Source organism: Fukomys damarensis, unplaced genomic scaffold (assembly GCF_012274545.1).
Source record: "Fukomys damarensis isolate Sample0158 unplaced genomic scaffold, DMR_v1.0_HiC HiC_scaffold_24, whole genome shotgun sequence".
Taxonomy (NCBI): domain Eukaryota; kingdom Metazoa; phylum Chordata; class Mammalia; order Rodentia; family Bathyergidae; genus Fukomys; species Fukomys damarensis.
Window position 1 is genome coordinate 65,219,382 of NW_022900936.1, and position 12,683 is coordinate 65,232,064.

Sequence of the window (12,683 nt, forward strand, 5' to 3'; positions counted from 1 at the left end):
AATATTAATTTTTAAGTAAATTTTATTATAACTATACTTAATAATTAATATCATTTAGTATCTGGTACATACTACAAATTCTCCAACTCCCTCAAAGATGATATTTTTTTTCTCAAATTATACAAATCACCAACATTCCACACATCACTGCATTATTTTATTTTATCTAAGTATATATTGTATTGTAGAAAACATGCATTGTGTATATGTGTGGGGGGTATGTTTTTACATATAAGTGTGCACTATTAAGTGAGAAACATGGGCATGAATGTGGTAGGATTGTGCACATTTGGCATATGGATTGTTTCTCTGGCAACCTTATGATTTCTTTAAATTACATGCTTGACTTCATAGTCATTCATTTGGGAAGAATATTACATATCTATTGCTGTTAAATTCTATCATTGTGCTTATAAAAATATAAAAATAAGTATGGGATATAATAAAATAGAAACAGAAAAATCTGATCTTAAAAATGTGAATTTTTTTAGTTGCTTTTGGATTTCAAATATAAGTATATATATTTTTTGATCTTTTCTTCTATTTTATTTAAATAAACAGAAGTTATTGTTTCATAAATAGAGATGCAAAAGATTCCTAACTTGGAGCTCTCCTGTCTTCAGGTATATTATGAGATATCAATTAGAGCCTTAATGCATTTACTCTTGCTCCTGTTTCCCCTTCTCTTTTCATTTGTGAAGTCTCCCTTAAATTTGTGGGCTATTCTTTTTTTTTTTTCTTTTTATTGAGGTTATTGGTACAATCTAGGTTCCTTCATTGTCTTTTTCTAGGATCTTGTTTAGAATTCCTTGTAGTGCTGGTTTTGTATTCATATAGTTTCTCAGGTGTTCTTTGTCATGGAAGTGTCTTATTTCCCCATCCATTTTGAAAGAGAGTTTTGCTGGATACATCAATCTAGGTTGGAGGTTGCTCTCTTTTAGTACTTCACATATCTCATTCCAGGCGCTCCTTGCCCCAAGGGTTTGTATTGAAAAGTCTGCTGTGATTCTGATGGCTTTCCTTTGTATGTGATTTGTTTCTTTTCTCTTACTGCTTGTAGTATTTTGTTCTTCTGTTGGGTTTCTGGGATCTTGATTATTATATGTCTAGGTGTAGATTTTTTTTGATTGTAGCTAGTTGGGGTCCTATATGCCTCAGTTATCTGAATGTCAAACTCTTCCTCTCTGTTTGGGAAGTTTTCTGTCGTTAATTCTGCAAAAAGCTTTTTAAAGTCATTTGTATTTTCTCCTACTACTTCGTGGATTCCTATCAGTCTTATGTTATTCTTCTTTGCATCATCTAGGAGTTGTTGGATCGATTTCTCATGATATCTTACTGTTTTTAAGAGACCTCTCTTTTCATGGTCACTGACTGCAGTCTTATCTTGTATATCTGAGAGCCTATCTTCACATTCTTTTATTCTGTTGCGTACACTTTCAATAGAGTGTTTAATCTCCTGGATATCTGTTTGAATCTGTTTTATGGATTCCATTTCTTTCCTATGTTGGGCATTTATTTTTCCCATTTCTTTCTTATGCTGGGCCTTCATGGCTTCTATCATGGTCCTGAGCTCATCTATTTTTCTGTCAGTTTCTGCTCTAAAGTCTCGAATCACGACTTCTATTTTGCTCACTATCTCTATGGTTATCTGGGAAATTATTTCTGTTTTGAATTTTTCCAGAGCCTGATTGATCTGTTTTGTTACTTCCTGTGCTTTGAGTTCAGGGTGTCCTGGTGGTTCACTATCAGCCTTTACATCCTCATTTGCCGTACTGTTTGCCATTGGTGAACTGGAAGTCTGTCCTTGTGTCTTGCTGAAGTGTTTTCTCATTTTAATTTTTGTTGTCGGACTGTCCTTGATTTAATCTCTGGATTATCACCCAAATCTTCCTGATACAGTTGCACCCTAGCTTCTGTGTCTGTAATGACCCACAGACATTCTCATTTTCATAACATCAGAGAAAACAGCTCATCAAATCAATGGCAATGCTTTACCCCAACTGATACAATCAGCAACACATTAAGATCAAGCACAACTTGGACACTGACCACCTGTGGTAGTCACTAGTCTATCACCCTTAAATCATTTGAATTAAACTGAAATCAAGAAGCAGTCCAGAACATGTCTGCAGTGAACAAACTTTTCAATATAGTATATTTACCATTTAATGGCTCAGACAGAGAGAGGATGCAAGACCCCTGATCTCAGTTAGCTGATTGCTGAACCCCATGACGCTGACTTACCTCGGGCTGCAAGGCCCAGATTGAGTTCCCCATCCTTCTGAATGGTTGAACTCTGCAACGTTCTATTACAGGTTTCCCACGCCCTTTCTTTAAAGATGTTCAAAGTTGGGAACTCAGAAAAATACCCTTGATGACCACCTCTGTCTTGGCAGAGTGGGTCCAAAGACTTGCACAGTCAGGAGGTCTGAGAGTGCAGGGGGGTGCTTATGGTGGTTCAGGGGTGCCCGTGCAGCTACCTTCCTGGAGCTTGAGCAATGGCTGCTGGGTCAGGAGCAGGCGTGGTTCTTCCCGCAGTCAATCAGGGCCCGGCCTACCTTCCCGGTGCTTGAGCAGTGGCTGCTGGCAAATATAAGTATATTTTTTTCTGTGGGAAGTTTTGTTAGAAAATGTAAGTGGTGCAATCAAGTATATGATATTTATCAATTAATAAAACCAAGGAGTTTATAAATCATAAAATTTTGAGGACAGTTTCTCAACTATAATATGTAACTTTGTTTTATTTATAATTACATTATTTCAAAAATATTATAAGAAAATGAGAAAGAACATAATGTTTGAAGATCATATCAAACTAATGTATTTCAATTAGTCTGTTGCATAAATTCTTGTTTATTTCATATCCTTTTTTGCTGTCATATATATGTATATTTGAAATTTTTATTTAGTATCTTCATTTCTTGTTATCATGTATCTTTGCAATCTTTAATAAAAAAATATTAAAGCCATTGGCAAGAATTAAGAACAAAAACAAAAAAAGAAGGGTGTTAAACTTTCTACTGTTTTCTTTCCCTTCCCAGGGGAAGGGATGGCACAATAGGATCTTGGAATTTTGTCTGTGTCCTTTAAGAAAGATCTATCAGGAAACTGGACTTGATGATTTATTAGTCATTTAGTCATATAGGATCTTTTCTGGATACTGGTTTTAGAGTTTTTCTAGTGTATTTTGTCTCAAAACTCAAGTTGATGGAGGCCCACCCATATCTTTTATAAATGAGAGGAGAAAAAGAAATGCAAAATTACCATTAATCCAAGCAACTATCCAACAGATGTTCTGTTCTAAAAACGACCTTTTGAGGGAGGTCATCCTTCCTCACCCGTGTGAACACCTGCCATCTGTTCTACTCTCTTACCTTGCTTCACTTTCTCCGTAGCATGAACCGCTCTTCTAACTCATCGTATGCTCACGTTGCTAGTACTGAAGAACCTTTCAGAGACGATTATGCAAACTGCAACCCAAGCCCAGTTACTAATCACAAACTGCCAACTTTGCCCCTCGGTGCACCATTACCCATGCTCCGCCACCGGCCGATGCTGCGGTGACTTGGATTGCGCTGGCAGAGTTTTGTGCACCTGCAGCAGCACGTGTGCCACCAGCTCACCACCACTGCTGTAGACTGGCTTGTCCAGCAGCTCCTTGATGACAGGGACTTCATGTGTGGCCAGCATTTTACACAACGTGTGATGTAGAGTAAGCCCACGAGAGTATCTGCAATGAGAAAAGGATTCTATGTCTGCCCTGTGCTGGACTCTAGAATGCAGTGATGAATGTTTTTTGTTTTTGTTTTGTTTTGTTTTGTTTTTTGAGACAGGGTCTCACTATGTAGTCGAGACTGACTTGGAGCTCACTATGCAGCGCAGGCTGGTCTCGAACTCACAGCAATCCTTCTGCCTCAGCCTCCCGAGTGCTGGGATTACAGGCGTGCACCACCACACCCGGTTTAACGCAGTGATGAATGTAAAAGGCATGGTTTCCTCCATTGTGGGTCTTAATGTCACTCTGCTCCCTTTTCTAAAGTTTCTTAGTTTCGCTATTTGATTTGGAAAATAGGGGCTTAGCTGAGGGAATGTGTGCTGTGTTCTCTGAGATGTAAACATTTAACTGCTCACACCAGGAACAGGAACTGTAAACTTTTGAGGCTTCTTTCTTTTTTCCCCCTACAATATTGACAATTGAGTCCAGGGCCTTCACACTGAGCTGTATCTCACTAAATCACTAAATTGCCCAGGCTGGACTTAAACTCATGATCCTTCTGCCACAGGCCCCAGAGTGCTGGGATAATAGGTGTATGCCAGCAAGCCAGACATGAATTTTGAACTTCCTGGAACCTGATGTTTGATCCCTGGTCTCCTTAGTCTGCTTTGTTCTTTTTCTTTCTCTTGGGATGGGGAGGAAATAGCTATAAAGACCTTGAAAGAAGCCTTTACCTATGAAGGAAGAACTAGAACAAAAGCTAAATGGTGGTTCTTGATTTAAAGATACAAGGATGAGCCAGACATGGTGATGCACCCCTATAATCTCAGCACTGGGGAGGCTGAGGCAGGAGGATTGCTGGGAGTTCAAGGGTAACATAGTGAGTCCAAGACCAGCCTGGAATACATAGCAAGATCATGTCTCAAAAAACAAAACAAAAATCATACAAGGAGGACACCCAGGAAAAGCAAATGATAGAAGAAAATACAGAAAACAATGCATTTATTCAGAGGCCTCCTATTGTGTGGTATTTCAGTGATGTCTCTTGGAGACTGAGGGATCCCACAGCTTTCTAGGGCCCTCTGACACTCAGGACTCTGCTCTGTCACTGGCTAAATCCAGACGATTAGACAGTTGGCTGGAGCTGACAGACTTACCCTTCCTCTGTTCTGTAGCACAGAGCCTGTCCCCACTAGATACCTGGTGAGATACCCTGTTACCCCATCCCTATCCACCAAGTTTGCAAAAATCACTAGGAAATGATGCTAACTTCAATCATCAGGCTTTGGAAAGTATCAGCAGGGATGATGGGGGGAGGGGTGGCTTTCGTCTTTATCTTTTCCCTCTCCTTTGGATTTGTGGGACTTCATCTCTGACTTTCCCTCACATCCCCCATCTCACTCTGATCATTCCCTCATCCCTTTCTGTCTGAGCCTCATTTTTCTCATTGGTCAACTCTTAGCCTTTCTGCTTCCTCTGTTTCCTTTGCAGATTCTTTTTTTCTCCATACTGAGGCTCAAACTACTTTTTAAAGCTCTTTCCCTGTCTGTCTCTGTCTCCCAGGGTTTCTGTTTGTGTCTTTCCCTCAGTCACTAAAGTTGTTTTAGCCTCTGTTCTAGTTTGACTGTGTCATCTAAATTTCAGGTGTCAGAAATTTAGTCCTCAAATCTACACATTGATGGTGTTTGAAGGTGGAGCCTTTGGGAGATCAATAGGATTCGGTAAGATAACCAGGGTGGGGGGTCCCTGTGATCACACACCTGCCTTAGGAAGAAGAAAGAGGAGGAAGAGAAGAAGGAAGAAGAGAAGGAGGAGGAAAGGGGGAATTGGAAAAAGCACTTGATAATTTTCTCTTTTTTTGATTTTGGGTTTTTTGTTCCTTCTTTTTTGTTTGTTTGCTTTTGGAAGACACTTGGGCTACCACATGCACTCTGTCTCCCTGCGTGATGCCCTCCACTGTGTTAGGATGTAGCAATAGGCCTTCCCCCGATGCTGTGCAGATACCAGCACCTTGCTCTCCTTCCCAGCCTCCAGAACCCTGGACCAAATAAATTTCTGTTCTATACAAATCATTCTGCCTCATTACTCTTTTATAATGAAGGAAAACTGACTAAGACATCTCTCTCTCTCTCTCTCTCTCTCTCTCTCTCTCCCACTTTTCCACTCTCTTTCTACCTTCTTTCCCTTGTTATTGAAAAGGAATTTTATTGGTACATGTTTGCAGCCCCTGAGTACATTCGCCATGTTGTTACATGTTGTTGTACCTGTACATCACATGTCCCCCTCCTCTACCCTGCCCCATTCCTCCGATTCTCTTTCTCATCTCTGAATCCTTTTGAATTCTCCCTCCCACACTTCTGGCTCTTGTGACTCATCTCTACAGAGTGAGGTCTGTGAGGTAGGGCTTCGGAGTGAGGAAAGCTAGGAACTTTGAAATTAGAGCCTAGCCTGCCACCTCCTAGGTATAAACTGGTTTTATTTTTGTTTCCTGTTTTTCTGTTCTTATTTATTTATTTATTGGTGGAAGTGGCAAGGATTGAACCAAGTACCTTGTAAATGTCAACTGGATACAATCTCAGACACAGATCGGTACCCATATAAGCTCGCTTTTTGCTCCTGATAAAAGAGGGATAATAATATAATCTCTCTCAGAAGTTTGCCAGAAGAGTGAAGTAATAAATGGCACAATCCGAGGCCTGGCACACAATGAGTGCACCTTTTCCCTCTCTGCCTTTGGACAAGGGCCAGGGCAGGCAGGAGTTAGGGAAAAGCCTCAAACTCTGCCAAGCCCCCAAAGGAGAGGCAGAGCACAGCCTACCTGGGAGAGGGAGGTGGTCAGGTGACACTAAGTCACTAAGGGCTGTGTCGCTGCAGCCCAGCAGTCTCCTAGAATGAGTGCAGGGATTACTTGGAGAACAGCACAGGATCCTCCTTCAGTGTGAGAGTGGAGATCAGCACTGCCTGTGGGCGGAGCGGGTGGGAAAAAAAGAGGCAGGAAGTACTGTGTACAGGTGCAGATTCCCTGATGAGGGTCATTATGTATGTCTAAAAGATACAATAAATGTTTTCCTATGAAAAAGTCTGTACAGGGATGGGGAACTTTAGCTCAGTGGCACTGCACCTGTCTTGCAAGCTCAAGGTCCTGAGTTCAATCCCCAGTACAGGTTGGGGGGGCTGTATAATCTCAAATAAAATATGATTCCATTTGAAAGAAGAAAAGAAAAATGTTTTTTAATTTTCTCATTCTTGTATAAAATAAATGTCTTGTAGAAAGTTCAGTGGAATCCCAGTCCCTTAAAACATCTGTTAACAGTTTGCTTCTTTTCTATTTTCTTTAATTTTGTGTTTCACTAGTCTTTTTGCTTATAATACTTTTCTTGTTTAAACTATCCCAGTACAGGGATGAGGGTGTGGCCCAGTGGTAGAGTGCCTGCCTATCATTTGCAAGGTCCTGGGTCTGTCCCCAACAACAAAACAAAACAAAAAAATCCAATATAATCTTCCCGCATTAGTACAAGTAATTACCCATCCATCATGAAACAATTGTGGAGTTTTTTTTCCATGTGTTTGTTTTGGGTTTTTTTGAGACAGCGTCTCACTTTGAAGTGAAGGCTGGCCTTGAGCTCAGGGAGGTCCTCCTGCCTGTTTACCAAGTGCTGGGATTACAGAAATCCTCTACCACACCCAGTTGAAACAGTTGTTTTGTTGTTGTTGTTGTTTTAGGTTTTTTGCTTTGCTTTGTTTTGTTTTTCTGAGACAGAGTCTCACTATGTAGCTGAGACTGAGCGGGAACTCACTATTTAGCCCAGGCTGTTCTCAAATTCACAGTGATCCTCCTGCCTCGGCCTCCCAAGTGTGGGGATTACAGGCATACTCCACCATGCCCAGTGAAACAATTGTTTTTTAAACTGCTTTAAACTAATGCTCAGCCTTAGGGATAAAGCAGTATATAATTATTACAAAGTTCCTGACCTCCAAGAGATTGCATTCACTTGAAAGAGATAAGGAAACATAAGTATACTGAGTGTTTTTAAAATAGGTTTTACAAATTCATTTTTATTATTACTGAATGACTTAATAGTAAGTTATAATGTATTTACATATTCTATATTGATAAACATTTAGAGTGATCCTAAAGTATTATAAAACACAGATTACACCCGGCATGGAGGGAGAAGCCTGTAATCTCAGCACTCTGGAGGCTGAGGTTGGTAGATCCTGAGTTGAAGCCGGTCTAGGCTACACAGTGAGTTCAAGGTCACTTTGAACTACAGAGAGACCCTATCTCAAAAAACAAGAAACATCCCCACACAGATTAAGATAGATTATTGCTTAGTTGGCAACCTTTGTATAATATCTTTTACATCTTTTTATAGTTTCTTTTAGACTTCCAGGAAGACAGTGGAGCTGTAAGCAGCAAGTCAGCCTCTCCACAATTCACAGTCCGGACAATAGAAGGTAGCAACTTGGGGAAGAGGAGGAGGAAAGTGAATCCCCAGGACCCACAGAAGATCAAAAGGGAAAACAGGAGCTCACAGAGAAAGTGAAGAGAGAAGCCTCAATGCAGGAAAAGAAAGGGGCAACCTGCATCTTCTCTCTGGCTCTCACTCATGGCAGGAGAGAAGAGGATCGAATCAAGAGACAGTGAAGCTGGGTTTTGGTGATGCAAACTTGTAATCCCATCACTCAGGAGGTTGAGGCAGGAGGTTGGCCACAAGTTCAAGGCCAGCTTGGGCTACATAGTGAGTTCAAAGCCAGGCTGAACTAGATAGTGAGACCATAAACTTTTTTTTTTTTTTTTTTTTTTTTTTTGGTACCAGGGATCAAACTTGGGCCCTTGTGCTTGAGAGGCAGGCAGTGGAACCACTGAGCCAAACCCTTGGTGAAACCTTGTCTCAAAAACACCAAAATACACACATGTGCGCACACACACACACACACACACACACACACTAAAGCAAAAAACAAAACAGATGCAGTGAAAGTGGGTGACTCCAGGGCCCTCAAGGAAGAAACTCACCAGTGAACAGAGTAGTGGATACTATGTACTACTGATATAGAGGGAATAGATGTAACTCCCAACCTGCTAGATATCTGAAACATGAGTTTGTGTTCTCTGAAATCAAAGAATTAATTCTCAGAACAACAGAGGTTAAGAGTAAGAAAAGTTTGTGGAGAGAAACAGTTTTTGTCCAAGAGAGACAGAAGGGGGACCACAAAATGGGTTACCCGCTTACTCTTCTTCTCAAAGGTATTTTTATGGACAAATCCATGAGGTGAGGCAGGTTCAAAGTGGGACAAAACTATAGTCAACTAGTAAGATTATGAGTACAGTTGCTTAGGTAATACTGATCCAATGAGAAATCACAAGGTGGATAATACTATGATCAACCAATAAGTTTACGACAAGTATAGGTGCTTAGGTAATATTGATTAGATGGGGATCCAATGGGAAAGCAAGGCACATATTAAGCTTACAAGGATTTTCAGTCACAGACCTTTCCTGAAAGCAGTGGGTAAGATCTGAGTCCCCCACCCAGATTATTGATACCTATTTAAAATATCAACCACTGCTCTTCATCCTTAGGGTAAGCACCTGGGTGTGGTAATTTCTCTTCTTTTACAATGCTGGCTTCAGTGAATGTGTCTTGATTGTCTTCCATTTTGGCTCTTTGTGGCCTAGCCCTGTCTCTCTTCCTATAAGATATCTAATTAACTTACCCATCTACAATACCACAACACTGGTGAGTGACTCCAGCCCAAATAACTGCAGTGTACCCTGGAGACAGATGTTGTCAGATGCCATTTTAGGGAGGGGCCAACTGAACCCAGCTGCTGGGTTGGCTTCCCCTCTGGACTCTCAGTGTTCAAACACTACAGTGATGTTGTGTCACACATTTGTATTCCCAATATTGTAGATAGGTAAGTTACATATCTTGTAGGCAGTTAGATAGGGCTGGCCTGCGACGAAATGTAACCCCCTTCTGTCTCTCTTAGACAGAAGCTATGTTTCTCTCAATAAATTTTTCCTGCTCTTAACCTTTGTTACTCCTAGAATTCATTCTTTGATTTTAGAGAACACAAATTCACAGTTTGGATATGAGAGTAAATTTATCCCCTCTATATCACCAACACTTGGAAGACTGAAGTAGGAGGATTGCTACAAGTTCAAGACCAGCCTGGGCTGCATAGTGAAATAAAGCCCTACCTGAACTACATCGTGAGACCCTGTCTCAAAAAAATCAAAATAAATAAAAAAAGAAAGGGCACCTAAAAAAAAAAAAAAACAGTGACTGGGTGAGGGACAACCTCAGGACATATTGAGGATCATGGAGCTGCAATCAGGCTGGAGGGAAACACCACAGAGTGTTATAAACTAAACAACTCAGGCCTCAACCCCATGACCAGAGCCCAGGATCAGCCTGAACTGCTGTGGATTTGAAAGTACAAGAACTGGCACCCACCCCATCCTAATCTTACTGGAGGCTTTCTGGAATTAACCAGTACCCTACACTAATTCTACTACAGGCTTGCTGGTATTATCCAGATGCAGATCTGGGCTCTGATGATCTCCTTAGTTTACCAGTGAGAGCAGAGCCACACACTGAATTGAGCACCACAAAACTCTAGACTGGAAGATAACCACAAGCATGAAATCATGGAAATTACTCCCTCTCTCTCTCTCTCTCTCTCTCTCTCTCTCTCGTTTGTAGGGATTTTGGAGTTTTTTTTTTGTTTTTCTTTTTGTCTTTGTGTGTGTGTGTGTGTGTGTGTGTGTGTGTGTGTGTGTGAGTGTGGATATTGTTTTTAGATTTTTTTTTTGCTTTGTTTTGTTTTTGTTTCTCCTTAGTTTCCCTTCTGTCTTCTTTACCAGTTTCCTGAATCTTGGGTAATCTTTCTTTATCCCTCAGCCTTGTTTCTAATCTTCTCTTTTTTTTATTTCTCTATTTTTTTTCCTTCTTATCCCTTTAAATTTATATCCCTTTAGGTAAAATTGCTCTATTGAGTATATATTTACTGTAAATAATTTTCTGATTTGTCTCAGACTTTATTATATATAACTATAAATCTTGTACCTACGGTTAGAGGTGACAAATTAATAGTCATGATAATTTGTCATTTTCCAGTCTGTGCTTGATGCTATTGTTGTTACTGATTGTACTACTACTTTAACCAAGGTGAGAGTTGTGATCAATCGATCTTCCTGTATGCCAATACCTAGATTGTCTATGGGTCTAAATAATACTAGAGTCTAGTGGTACCAAAGTAGTAGATGCTACACCAAAAAGGTAGCAGCCTTTCATCCATAATGAATACAAAAGGCAGGATCGAAGAAAAAAAGTAAACTAACAGAACCGGAAGCAACATGTAATCCTCTCCTTCCCTTTTGCAGCCATCGCTGGAGCTGCAGCAGCCAAAGTGAAGTTCAGTCCTTTTGTGATTTCCGACCAAAGCAAGGACCATAAAGGCATTCCCCACATTCGTGGGAAGATTATGCCTTCTCCTTTCCAAAGTGCTGAGACAGAAATACAATGTTTGATCTACACCCATCTGAAAGGGTGGTGAGGTTCAGGTGGTGCAAGGGCACTGGTAAAGGTCAGCAGATTGGGAGAGTTGCCCAGGTTCACAGGAAAAAATGTGTCACCTATGCTGAATGGGTGCAGTGGGAAAAGGCAGATGGCACAACTGTCCCTGTGGGCATTCACCCCAGCAAAGTGGTCGTCACCAGGCTGAAACTGGACAAAGACCACAAAAAGATCTTGGGATGGAAAGCCATATCTCAACAAGTAGGAAAGGAAAAGGGCAAATATAAGGAAGAAACATTTGAGAAGATGCAGCTGTATACAACTTCAATTAAAATTGCTAAAATGAAAAAAGAAAAAGAAAAGGCAGGATCCTGGGATAGACTCAAAAGTCAAAAGCCAGCTATGCCTAGGTGACATTGCTGAAAAGTAGTAATTTTCTGAGGTCTTGATGCTAGTAATAAAGCTAACTACCATAAAAAGTTTACAAGCTACAATACAGAATACAAATTTTTTTAAAAGCCCACTGAAACATTTATTTTTAAATTTTGTTTTATTTTATCCCAACCCCCCTCAAGCTCCATCCCCTTCTTATGTACAAAAGTTTTGTTTCCATTTTTTCCTTCTTTTTTCACTTTTTATTGTCCCTTCCTTTCTCTCTCTTCCCTCCCTTGTTCCTCTTTCCATTTGAACATTTCTTCCCATTTCCCAATATCCATTATACATCTCAGTCCTTATTTCCACGTTTAGTTCCTCACAGTAGAGAAACAATGCAAGTATTTAAACATGTGTGTCTGATTTATTTCATTTAAGAGTATGGTCTCAAGATCCGCCCATTTAGCTATAAATGTCTGAAGCTCATCCTTCTTCATGACAGAGTAGTACTCCAGTGTATAAAAAAACTGCATGTTCTTTACCACTCATCAGCTGATGGGCATTTGGGCTGTTTCCAACATTTAGTTATTACAAACTGTGCTGTTATAAACATGTGCATATATCACTGTAGTATAACACTTTCAATTCTTTCAGGAAGATACCAAGAAGAGGTATAGCTGGGTCAAGTAGAATTTCTAGTTTTAGTTTTTTGAGAAATCTCCACACTGATTTCCAAAACAGAATACAAATTTTAAAATCTAGAAAATTAGAAAATGTGGAAACAAGATGTACCCCTTAATCCTGAACCCTCTCAAGGAAAATCCAGGGAGCAGTGAGATGGAAGAAATCTAAATCCACCCAGCTGAACTTTCTGAAATGGTAGCAATGGAAGTAACAAAACTTATCAATAAATCTCTTCACAAAAACAAAACAAAGAGGGGAGCCCCCGGCCTGCGCGACAACAGACCAGGAAGGCCCCAAAGACCCCAGAGGGGGTTTTTTTCAGCTGCCTGCCTGCCTGCCTGCCTGCGATCACCCGGCGGCGTGCACGCGAGCTCCCGGCCTGCGCG

At 40.5% G+C, this 12,683-nt stretch overlaps 1 pseudogene; it reads left to right on the forward strand.

Annotated features, from left to right (window-relative positions):
- Nucleotides 1-3,396: 3,396 nt before the first annotated feature.
- On the forward strand, nucleotides 3,397-11,655 carry LOC104866291 (annotated as a pseudogene).
- The last annotated feature ends 1,028 nt before the right edge of the window (nucleotides 11,656-12,683 follow it).